The sequence below is a fragment of the Callorhinus ursinus genome, unplaced genomic scaffold (assembly GCF_003265705.2).
Source record: "Callorhinus ursinus isolate GAN/ISIS: 27379988/994484 unplaced genomic scaffold, GSC_fseal_2.0 scaffold9, whole genome shotgun sequence".
NCBI lineage: Eukaryota > Metazoa > Chordata > Mammalia > Carnivora > Otariidae > Callorhinus > Callorhinus ursinus.
Window position 1 is genome coordinate 35638029 of NW_027397071.1, and position 13803 is coordinate 35651831.

Sequence of the window (13803 nt, forward strand, 5' to 3'; positions counted from 1 at the left end):
AAAGAAAGAAAGAAAGAAAGAAAGAAAGAAAGAAAAAAAGAAAGAAAGAAAGAGAGGGAGAAAGGAAGGAAAGAAGGAGGGAAGGAAGGAAGGAAATACAGACAGACTTGTTACAAGTATATGTGAAGTATAAATCAGTAGGCTCTAAGTGGCAGAATGCAGACCTCCAAATATAAAAGCTGTCATACACTGATTATACACAAGATATTTCAGCTTCGAAAGCCTCTGAATATTCTTTTAGGTTGTGTTCTAGGATGTTAAGATTTCCTGATTCAAGTTAAATTGTCCTGAAATGTATCACAAAATGTAAATACTATATAGCTATGATTTTTTTAAAAGATTTTATTCATTTATTTGTGAGAGAGAGAAAGAGAGAGCCAGCACATGAGCCTGAGAGGAAGGACAGAGAGAGAGAGAGAGAGAGAAGCAGACTGCCCGCTGAGCAGGAACTCTGATATGGAACTTGATCCCAGTATCCTGATGTCATGACCTGGGCGGAAGACAGATGCTTAACTGACTGAGCTACCCAGGTGCCCCTATATCTAACATTTTATTTTACATTTGTATTTCATATATAAGTACTCAAGGAGGGGAGTGAGTTTTATTCAACTTTACATATCTCGTGGCACCAAGTAGAGATTTTTACAAAACATCCACAAAAAAAAAGAGAGAAAAAGAAAAGAAAAAAGAAAAAAATGATTACCTCACCATAGGTTTCAGACACAGCTATCGAATAAATCACTCATTCATATATATTTATATACCATGCACTATGTAATGCAATATATACAACATGGGCTTTTTCAGTAGTTCTTAGGAACTGCACCTTTAAAATGTTCGTCAAATGAAATCTTACAGAAAACCCTAATATACAAAACAAACATGCAGACACTTGATTGAAATGGGGGATATGGGACCTGGAGCTCCCAGCCTGTCCTTCCCTTAATGATGAGGGCAGCTTATAGGGAACTGCCAAGGAACCTCAGGGCTTAGTGAACAAACCTGAAAACAGATGGCAGGGATATTGGATTCAAATTTGAGGAAAAACTGAGCTCTGTGATATATTAACTATAGGTTGTTGATCATGAAACTTAACTTTTCTGAACCTCAATTTGCCTACCTATAAAGTGAGACTAAATACATCTACAATAAGTGTTGCTCTAAGTGGAATGATAGATACAACTACTGTTATTATCTCGTTCACTGTTTCTTCATTCATTCAAAAAAGTCATTTAGATGTATATATACAATGAAATATTATTAGCTATAAAAAAGAAGGGAAATTTGTCATTTGCTGTGACATGGATGGACATTGAAGACATTATGCTAAGTGAAATAAGTCAGAGAAAGACAAATACCCAGAGAAAGACAAATCCTGTATGGTCTCACTTATATATGGACACTATTAAAAAAAAAAAAGAGGGCCACCTGGATGGCTCAGTCGGTTAAGTGTCCAATGCTTGATTTCTGCTCAGGTCATGAGTTCAGGGTCATGAGATTGAACCCCGCCTTAGGCTCCACACTCAGCAAGGAGTCTGCTTGAGATTACCCCTCCCCACCCCGTGTGTGCTCTCTAAATAAATAAATAAATAAATAAATAAATAAATAAATAAAATCTTTAAAAAATTAAAGACACAGTAGGGAAAGAGCGGAAAGTCATTTTTGTTTGTTTAATATTATTTAGGTAGGGTGCTCAGGAAAGCATTTGAGACAAAGTGAGGGAGAAACTCTCGTGGGTATGAGAAGGGAGAAAATTCTTGGTAGAGAAAATGATCATTACAATGGACCAAAAGTGGAGTATTCTTGCTGTATTGGAGGGACACAGAAGAGACCAGTGTTCGTGTGGCTGGAGAGGACTGAATGACAGCCAGAGTGACAGGAACTGAGGTCACGACATTATCAGGGACTCTGGTCATATACATCTTTAAGCCATTTGACAGACTTTGGATTGGATTCTGAGGTAGGAAGACATTGGGTGATTTGAACAGAGATGCAAGTTGACTCACAAGCTGAAGGAATGACTCTGCTGTATGGGAGAGCCTGAGAGGGGAGGCAGCATGAGCGAAGGCAAGACTCCAGAAGGCTCTGGTCAGAAGGGATGACAGATGGTGCCTTGGACTGGGGGCGTTATTGATGGAGTTGGCGAAATGTACCATTGGAATTGGGAGGTATGTATAGTTTGTTCTTTTATTACATAAGGGAATATATATCATGACAGAGGCAACACACACGTTTTGAACTAGAACAAGTCTCTGTTTGTATTCCTATTCGTTTTGATGCAGAATTTAAGCTGTAGGAACAAGCTACACCTTTTCATTTCCCTCCTATGACTTTGTATTCCCACTGGCATCCTTCCCCATACATGTGCACTCCTTCTTCAGCATCAGAAGCATAATTTAACCTGTCAAAGCCTTCCTTGTTTTGTTTGTAAAATGCTCGGCTTTGCTCTCTAAGTTGAGAGTGAATCTAATAAGAGACGTGGGAATGCTTCGAAAACTGTTAGTGTCCACAGCTGTCAGATGCAATCAATATATGATAACTCATTGCATAGTGTGTTTTATGGTTACGTAAATATATCTTGCAATTCTCATGGTCCTTTATTATCTATGACCACCTCTGTAGAAATGGGACTTTTCAATGTGTTTTTCTTTTTCAGTATAGAGCGGTATACGAGAGAGAATGTTAGCTGAGTTCTCATGCACTTCTACCTCAGGAGAATGTGTTGAAGGGCAGGTTGCAGACACAGCTGCTGAGGGAGCCCTCTCCAAATCTAGAATAACTCCGACATTGCAATATGACATAACGTACCGCAGATGGAATAGTGTTATTGTCTTTCATGCATATAAGTATGGTGGAAAATATGTTTCTTCATTGTATTTTATAGCTTGCCAGTAGCAGCTAGACTTTTTTTTTTTTTTTGAGCTGGGGGTGGTACTATACAACTAACTTTTCTAATTATTGCTTTTGTATTTTCTATAGCTTCATCCAGTTTATATCATCTTATTTGTTTTATGGATATGCTCTTGTAACTGGTTATGCTCTTTGACCCCCTGAATTCCGTCACATTTTCCAGAATGCTGTGTATTGTGTGTTAATATGACTCCTATAATACAATCGGAAGATCATGCCATTTGAATTGTTTTTTTTCCTACAGGTGGTAATAAATATTTTTGAGCCCTATTGGTGGTTAATGAGAAATTTCTGAAACGCTGGCTAAGGTTGAATAATGTCAGTACAACTGTTTTCTTTTTTGTTTGTTTGTTTTTCTTGTTTTTGTTTTTAAATTATAAACCTGCCTAATAAGGAGGGACTGATTGATATGTTAGAGTATGTTTCTTTTTGATAATTGTGCAAACCTTTCCTGGAACAATTCAGTAGTAATGACATTTCTATTTCTAGAATAATACCTTTTGAATAATCTTTTCATACTTCACATCTGGTTTTGCTTTCCTCATACCAAAGAGACTATTCTAACTGTCTGTGTGAAATGTCTACAACACTTATTTATATTGGTCCATTTTGTGACAGTATAATTGAGATATAATTCACATACCACATATTTAAAGTGTGTAATTCAATGGCTTTTAGTATATTCAGAGTTGTGCAATCATCATCAGACTCAATTTAGAATTTTTTAATCACCCCAACAGAAACCCCCATACCTGTTAGCAGTCAGTCACTCTGTCTTTCTCCTCAGTTTTAGACAAATAGCAATTTACTTTCTGTTTCTATAGATTTTCATATTCTGGACACTTCTTGTAAACAGAACCATACAACATACAGTCTTTGGTGACGGCTTTCTTCACCTACCATAAAGTCTTTAAGATTCATTCATGTTGGGGCGCCTGGGTGACTCAGTCGGTTTAGCATCTGCCCTTGGCTCAGGTATGATCTCAGGGTCCTGGAATCGAGCCCCACATCGGGCTCCCTGCTCAGCAGGGAGTCTGCTTCTCCCTCTCCCTCTCCCTCTGTGCTCTCTTTCCCTCTCAAATAAATAAATAAAATCTTTAAAAAAAACAACATTCATTCATGTTGCCACATGTGTCAATACTTTACTCCTTTTAATTTCCAAATAATACTCCATTACGTGGAGAGAGCACATTGTATACCTCCATTTATGAGTTGATGGACATTTTGGTTTCTACCACTTTTTTTTGGTTATTATGAATACTGGTGCTAGAACATTCATGCCCAAGTTTTTGTGTGAGCATATGTTTTCATTCTCATGTGTATATACCTAGGAGTGGAATTACTGGGTTATATGATAACTCTTATGTTTAATCTCATGACGAACTTGTAGATTGTTTTGCAAAGCAGCCACACCGTTTGACATTCCCGCCAGCAGTTTAATGAGTACTAGAATTTCTCCATGTCTTTGATAACACTTGCTATTATTTGTCTTTTTTTACTTTCATCATCCTAATGATTGTAAAGTGGTATCTGATTGTGGTTGGGATTTGCATTTTCGTTAAGGCTATTGACAGGAAACTTTATGTATTTTTATTGCACATTTGCACACTTTCTTTGTAGAATGTCTATTCAGATGCTTTCCACTTCTTAAAAAAATGTGTTCTTTTATTACTGAGTTGCAACTCTTCCTTATATATCCTAGATTCCTTACCAGATATTATATTTACAAAATTTTTCTCCTGTTCTATAGATTGCTTTTGCACTTTCTTGACCACGTCTTTTGAAGGAGAGACCATTTTAATTTTGATGAAGTCCAACTTACCTATATTTTTCTTGTCTTACCTGTCTTTTTGGTGTCATTCCTAAGAATTCTTTGCTGAATCCAAGGTCAATAAAGAATTATACCTATGTTTTATTTTAAGAGTTTTATACTTTTAGCTCTTACATATAGGTCTTTGATATATTTTGAGTTATTTTTTGTACATAGTGTGAGGTAAGTATACAACTTAATTCTTTTGCATGTGGATATACAGTTGTCCCAGTACCATTTGCTAAAAATACTATTTTATCCCAATACATTTTTCTTAAAGTAAAGATAACCGATTTTCAGGGATTTAAGCAGCAATTATTATTCCCACTTTATTCAACAAGCATTGGCTAATCACCTACTTTATCTATCTTGTCTTGGACTCTATGCTACAAATCACTAAGGTCACTCTTCTCAGGCAATTACAACCCAATTAGTTACTATATGAATTACTAGGCCTAAATAAAATAACACTTTCTACACCACACATTATAAGTTTCTGCTGTCTTCTTTCTTCCTCTCCCGTGTGTGTGTGTGTGTGTGTGTGTGTGTGTGTATGAGCACATGCGTGTGAATATTGGAATTAAAGACATTGATGGATATAGATATCATTTAATTATATAACAATATCCACAATTCCAACACCTAGGATCCTCCACATTTATATAATTTTGCTCTTCTCATCCTAATAACTTGAGAGATTGGTTACACCAAAATTTGAATAACAAGCTATTTGGTTTTATTGTTTGTTTGTTTGTTTAATTCTGTCTTTTCTCTTTCTATTCCGGTTCCTTAAATGCCTTCTTTCTTACCTATTGTTGTTATTTTTACAAAAAAAAGAGATACAGAACATCTTCTTTCTTTTTCTTTAAGATTTTATTTGTTTATTTGACAGAGAGAGACACAGTGAGAGCAGGAACACAAGCAAGGGGAGTGGGAGAGGGAAAAGCAGGCTTCCCACGGAGCGGGGAACCCGATGCGGGGCTCGATCCCAGGACCCTAGGATCAGGAGCTGAGCCGAAAGCAGATGCTTAACGACTGAGCCACCCAGGCACCCGACACAAAACATCTTCTATTTTTTATGTCTTTCTAAGAATAAACTGTGGTGTCCACAAAAGCTACTCAACCTGTCAAGTGTAGTTATTTTTGTTAAATTGGGAATACTGGAACTGACCTATGCAATATTTTATTGTTTCTGGTTCCATATCAGCAAGCTGATTAGGACAGGTGTAATACTTGAAATTATAAGCTCAAGGTTGAATTTGCAATAGGTATATTGCTTCATTGTTTTTCACGTCATCTTCAAAGTACTCTGGGCATTTGTGGCTCTAGAGAGATAGTAACAATAACAAAAACCAGGATAGATAAGGACCATTCCAGAACACTTGTGTAAACTGTCCTTTGCACTAATAACCATGTATTTAAATTCCCATCTTCAGCTCTCACAGATTGGCTTGGTCAATGGCTACAGTTGTCAGGGAAGCATCTTTGTGATTTCCTGGAAACTATAAAAGTCTTTGCCTAGATCAGCAGCTGTTGGTCATATGGCATATCTACCTCTAACAGCAGCTTTCATGAATGCAGAAGCAATCCCCACTGGAGATCTAAAATGTTAAATCAATTTCTGTTTTAAAATCCAAACCAAAAGTAACTGATGTTTGATGCTGCTGTTAAGAATTTTTAATTTTTGCAAAGCTCCTGGGAATTCCTTGAGTGAGCCACTCAGAATATAAATGCATTTTATTGTCTGTATTGCATTAAGTCAAAGTCCCTACATTAGTTTGCCTTAAAGAGAAAGATACCCCCTTAGTGTTGTATTCATTCTTCATTCCTGAGCAAACATATGCTTTGAGATAAAATTTGCCTGCATCACAGAGTAGTATCTGGTCAACCCAAAGGGAGATAAAAACTATATGAGCATTAACCAATAACGCTGCTATCCTACCTGGGAAGTCAACTCAGTTTAGCCTCTTGAGAAGGTAAGGAGTTGACTCTTGTCAAAATTCAAAAGAAATACACCTTTGTTCTGTATTCATTCTTCTGTAGCCTTTTATGGAGTTTTGGAAGAACCACACACATAGAATGCGGGTTTTGAGCACAGCTGCAGCTCGCTTACATACCCCTCACTAATGAAACCATGGACAGTAAGAACATTCTGCTAGACACATGTAAAGAATGATTCTGGCATTTAAAGAAAAAAGAAGTCTGCTGGAAAATTTGCTAAGAATAGTTTTCTCGAACTGACTTTAATATGGTGTTAAGAGTACTTCTTCCATCTTCTGCAACTACAATTGAAAATTAGGTTCCCTTTCCATTTTACCATGCATTAGAAAAGACCAAAATATGGATTCATGGATGCCCAGCAAGCCCTGTGCTTGGTGATTCTGATAGTGACCTCTGAGGTCAATAAAAGTTTTAGCTGCAGTGAATAATGGTGTGTGAACATTCACGTCCAACTTTTTATTGTCCAGCAACAATATTTATAGTATATGAGACCTTGGAAAATTACTTTGATAATTTCCCCACATCTGCAAAAGAGGTACCATAATAAGGCATACTTCTTAGGGTTTTCTGAATGTTAAATGAGACAACAGAGGCATAATACACAGCATCCTGCTGAGAATAATTTTACTTTTACCGTAAAATAATATTTTTAACTATAGCTGTTATTGGTGGCAAAAAAAAAAAACCCAAAACAGCTCATCACAAAATTATCACATTTTTTAAGGTGAAACAAGAAGAATCAAATACAGGTGCTTTGCACATTGAAGAATAAGAAAAACCACTAAGTTTTTTCTCCCATCCTGCAGGAGTTTGGGTAAAATCTATAAGGCCACTATGCAACTACTTAAAAAGAAAATGTCTGTCATACTACAATACTTTTGGGAAAAGTTCAAAAGAAAAAGGTCAAAGAGTGTGCCCAACGTAAATGAAATGTTTTCATTTCTAGTTAGTTAGTTAGTTACACACCAAACTGTTGTAGCCTTCAAAAGCCTTCAAATGCAAAAGGCAAGGTTCCGTGCTCTCAGAGATTCAGAAAATGGATGAATGGCTTCCTTTAACCAGATTTAAATTGTACCTAGCTTCTGCAAGTCAGGCACATGTATTGATTTAATAATTAAATGCCATATTCTCATTCCCTGTTCTACCCATGCGTTTTTCCTCAGGCAGTGAATATGAATGTTGAAGAATTTGAGAGTCTAGACTTCAGCGGGTAGTCAAAGTTGGTAAAAGAAATGTATGTCATGCCAAAACAAATCTAAAAGCATTTGCACTTCTTGTAATTGAAAATTTAGCAAGACAAGCAATCCTCCCTGGGCTTCTCAAATGTCACAGAGGTTTCTAAAGGACAGAGGTATGTTTGCTTCTTTCCTCCCATTGTCTTAGCAATTGTTGAGAGCTTTGTTACAGAGTAAGGGAATTTTCAAAACTCGATATTTACATCTTATGTTCTCACCTTCTCATTCTAGAGATGAGGAAATTAAAACTGAGGATTTAAAGGAATCACTTTCATTACACATATATTTGATTCAAAAACTATCTTTTAGGGACAGCTGGGGGGCTCAGTCGGTTAAGCGTCTGCCTTTGGCTCAGGTCATGATCTCCAGGTCCTGGGATCGAGCCCCAGGGGCCCCCACGTTGGGCTCTGCTTAGCAGGGAGCCTGCTTCTTCCTCTCCCTCTCCCTCGGTATACTCTCTCTCATTCTTTCTTGCTCTCTTTCAAATAAATAAATAATTAATCTTAAAAAAAAAAGATCACATACCTTTCTAAACATAACACACAAATTTCTAAATTTTAATTTGCTTAAAATTGTAAATATACATACATATTTATAAATCCCAAAGGAATATATATGTGTGTGTATATAATGTACAATATTATGCTATGCATTGCACATTATACATTATATATTTATATAATATATGTATTCTTCCTATGCATATGGGCACATATGGCTAAAACCTACTCCAACTGAAATCTTTTTAGTAATCATAAGATATAATATAGGTAAGTTTTACTTAAGGATTTTCAGAGCTTCATATTTGTATAAGATTCTATGGGTATAATTGAATTCATACCTGAAAAATGAAGCAAGTATAACTGAACCCACAATAACAAACAAACAAAACTAACAACACATATATACCTCATTCTATTATCCAGCCGATATGACTCAAACTGAGATAAAGAGGCCAGGTAACGCATAAACATCATGACATTCTCCCCCTTTGTCTTCCTTCCTACCATTCATCCCTATGCCCCCTTCTCCAACAGCTAACAATCCCAACATTATCCAGTTACTAAACAAGAATATTCAGCCACATATCACGGGTGAAGATACATCTGGAGGGGAAGAAAGTGCTTGTGCCTCAGCAAACTGGTCAAAATGACCCATTAGATGGATAAATAAAATGCATAAAATACCTACACACATAAATCGTACCCACAAATGCATGGTGCGAGTTCATTCTGGTGCCTACATAAGAAGAATGATTTAAGTCATTGTGACATCCCTGCCTTTTCCAAAATATTGCCATTGCAGTGAAGTCACTGAGCACAATTCTGATGAATTGGAAGTCAAATTTGTTTTGATGAAGGAGCAAGCACAGCCAGAGAATAAAAATGCTGGGTTACTAACAGTACAGCCAGAAAGGAAAAGGGAATCCTGAACAGGGGTGGCAGCCCATTTTAATGGGAATGGGTCTGGAAATAGGATCAGAAAACAGGACTCGAATCTCAGCTTAGACACTAATAACGGCACCTTCACAGAAACAGCTCAATGCTTAGCCACGGAGGGTGCAAAGCTGACTATAACATGACTTTCAGATAGGTAGAGGCGGTTGAGAAGGAATGATGATGCCGCTGTGAGTAAAATGCTTCAAGGGAGAAAGGAATAGTTATGTAGGAATATGGAAAAGAAAACCACGATCTCTCTTTGGGAGTTAGATATGACTTCACTAAGTGGACAACTTAAAGGGTAAGCAGTGGTTTACCAGATGGGAAACAGAAAGGGCATTCGGGACTAATAGGACTCCATGTAAAAGCATATGGCAGTGAATGAGCATGGTAAGAAAGGGCGTGTAAGAAGGTCAGTGGGTATGCAGCCTACTGGTTATGGCGAAGTGGAGGATATAGAGTCAGAGACCCGGGAAAAGCTGGAATTTGGAGGACTTTGCTTGGTATGCATTAGCCTTTGGACTCTATCTTATGGGCACACCAAGTCACATGCTGGGACTTTTAGTAGAGAGATTATGTGATTCAATGTGTAAGCTTAGGAAGATAACCTCAGCTATGATGTAGAAAAACACTTGTGTAAAATTAGGTAGGAGGCCACTTGCAATGGCCTAGGCGAGATATGTAAGGCAGATGAGAGACTTGCCTGAGGGAGGAGGTACTATGTAATTGGACAGTAGAAGCCAAATTCTAGAAATATTTGTGGGCTGGAATCAACAAGCTCTGGTAACCATTTAGAAGTTTGAAATGAGGGGTGAAGGGAATGGAAGTCTAGGACTAAATGTTTTGTGTTGGTTTTGTTTGGCTGGTTGGTTGGTTGGTGTTTTGGGTTTTTTGTTTATTTGTTTTTTGTTTTGTTTTGTTTTGTTTTAACTTGTAATGAACAGTGAATGGTGGTAGCTTTTAAGAAAAGTGTCGTAAACATGCAGAAGTTATCAAATTTGTGTTCAACTTATTGATTTATGTTCTGACATATTTATTCTAGTCACCAGAAAGAGGTGTCACATAACTGGCTGAAAGTAGCATTTTTGAACTTAAGAGAATGGCCAGGGTTGGGATCCAGAGTTTTAGAAGAGATGCTTCCCATAGTTTTCCCAGTAGTAGAGAGTCGTCAACAGAGCAAGTATAGTGAGACCAAGTCAGTTGAAAGCTCCAAAGAGATCGTGCGGGAGAAAAATGCCCAGAGAACAATGCTGGGGCCAGGCAAAAAGTGCATTATACTGGAAATGTGTCATTTTATTTAAATAAATAATTATATGTTCTACATCTGTATTCCAAGCCATATTAAACATGATCTCAGTAATGACACAAATGTGTTAGAACTGGAATACTAAGCACTGTGTCAAGTTTTTCTAGTATCCTTGCTGCCTTCCTATGTGGGAGAATTTTCACATTGATGAGGTAATAAATTAATATAATCTAGAGCAATTTTATGGACCACTTTCCTGATTCCTTGAAAAATATCATTACTAATAATTATAAACTTACTAGTACTCTTTTTAATATTAGTATTAGAATATTAAGCAGTCCTACAATGTCCATGAAGGACTCAAACATTAGCGTTTGGTTTTCTGTGCAGGAATGTTTGCCATTGTGGAAGAGGTGAGATTGAAAAATTAAAAAAACAAACAAAAAAAGTATCTTCATAAAATAAATTAGAAATGTGCTCATGCATGAGAAAAGGAAGTCAGATTATAAATTCCACAGTGTAAGAACAACTTCCTATTTCTGTACATTTAGTATTAAATGGTTGAACATATAATCTCTATATCCATATGTATATTCACTGCTACATATTTAGTGGAAACATACTCAAAATAATTCTTTGCATCTTAAGTCTAAAATCCAGTTTGCTTAGATTTTATCACAAGTGGAAGTTATTCTGTTGTACGTACAAATTGGATCAGAGTATAGAAAACACACTTATATATACAGTAAATGCTGAAGCTACCTAGGTCATGCATTTCATTCCATGGCTTTGTTTCCCTCCTATTTTGGAAAACAATATAATAATTCAGGAGGGTGGTTTTTTCCTAATGAATATCTACATAATACCCTCAACGTACTGTGTTGCCTCTGGAAACACACCATCAGGGTACATTGGAAACGTACCTCTGCTAGTTTGTCTCTGGTTTTCTGGGGAAGCTTTGAGGTTTTAACTTTGATCTCTCCCCTCACACACTGAGATTTTCTCCTGACTCCACTAGCCCAGACAGAATTTCTACCCTTGATCTCTAAGGTAATCTTAAACATACTCTTGACACCAGCATCACTCAGTGGTAAAAGTTTCCCTCTTAAATGTGGTGTGTTTACTCTTCAGTTTCTGTGTTGTCCTTTGCTCATCTAGACTAGAAAGTGGCTTCTTTAAACTTTCCAACCCTGGAAGAGCTTCTCAGCCATTTAGTTCACACGTTTCCTGCCTTGACTAAAGTGTTTTGAGGTTCCATTTTTGTTTCCTCAACTCTTTAAACTCCTTTATGCTGAGGAGACTAGACTTTCCCTTTGATCTGTCAAAGAGTTTGTAACAATGTTTGACCACAGGGTGAACTCTACCTAAAGTGGCTTCATATTTTTGCAGAGCTTTCATTCAAGCTCTTTTTATATGGCTTCTCTCCCAACCCACATTGCACCTCAAATATTGAAGTTTTGTTTTGTTTTACTCTTTAACCCATTCCTATCAGACCTGATCTCGGAAATTAATCTGCCATCCATCACTTTATATGCCCTTCATATAACATGTTGCCTCGACTGAGGATATTTGTAATTGAGCTCTCTGTTGCACAGATGGAAAAAGGGGGAGGGCTTGTTTGATATGAAACACAATAAATTAAAAAAAGAAACAAAACCATTGGCACTTTTGGCACAGAGTGTTTCCCCAAATCCTGTCAGCCTACAGAATCATTTTAACTTTGTCATCTAATAAAAAGAAGCGCGTCATGTACAAGGAAAGAAGATACTCATTAATCTACTTCGGTGTCACTCTGTCATGATAAAGTATGTAGAACATATAACTAATACTTTCATGCACTTGAACCACTACAAAGAAATTTCATAGATATTTATCTATTAGTTCCTCACATCAAAAAGAGTCTGAGTTAGCTGTTGTCATTTTTATCCTAATTTAATAAATGAACTCAAATTAAGAAAAATCACAGTTTCCAGTGGCCCCCAATTAGTGGCAGTTGGATCTGGAACTCTATCCCAGGTCTTTCTTCTCACATCTTGTTTACCTTCCCCAACATCACAGTTGCCGTGGTTATGATTTCATCCTTTCTCAAAGCCTACCCTCTTCTCAGTTACTTCTTTTTAAACGACGCTTTGCTTTCACCATATGGATCTCAGACAGCATTAAATGTGTTTAATACCAATTGCAGATGGAATTCAGACTTAAATATTTTTAAATGAATCTCTAAAATAAGTTGAACTAGTTTACCTGGCATTTATCCTCACCAAGATACAGTTCTGGGCCTGAGAGGTAGGGCCAGCCCATAACCACATAAATGCCAATGTTAATGTCCTTAAATTATTATTCCTCAAGCACTGTTATGTGACTATTAACACTAGCTGTCTTGTCACATTTGCCTGCCTTCTGTAGCTCATTTTTTGAAGCCATCCCTTTCATTAGCTACAGGATTTTCACTTAGATCACCTGAATATTCCTAGAGTTGATGGGGTTCCTCTGGCACCAACATCCATTTATAGAATCGTTCGTTACTATAGCTTCAGACAGGAAGGTACCGATTTCTGAATTGAATTAAATTCATTTTAAAAGACCTGTAAAAGTTATCGTGACCTCCAAGGGATTAAATACAGAGTTTCTACTGCTAATTTTGAGGCCAGTTACTTTCAATCACTCATTCATTGTGGAAACATTCATTGTATTAAATTCTTCCCGTTTTCAAAGTCATCCCTGAGAAATGTATTCTCGGATATTTCACTTGTTTCTAGTAAGGATCCATTATGAAAACAAACAAGAAATATTACAATGGGAAATTTTAAGCATGCTTGTTTTTTAGAGGGATAAAGAGGAACTAATGTGAAGGTATAATCCCCTGGTTTATGACAGTGAAATGACACTTTTGAGATTGGCTTAATTTTGCACATTATTCATCTAGTTTTTATATTTCTCTTTGTCTGAAGTTACATGGGCAGGATAAAAGATGCTGAGCTAAATCCAGTGCTGGAATCTGAATATACTCCTTGCTCTATAGACTCATCAGGACGTCTCTCACCTTCTCTGCTGCCCTGAGCGCTGAGCTGAGGTCTAGTTTTCACTGACAAAGAATGCTTTTAACAGATGAGTAGCAATTCATTTTTGGCTCTTGCTGGCAATCTGCCCGATATATATATA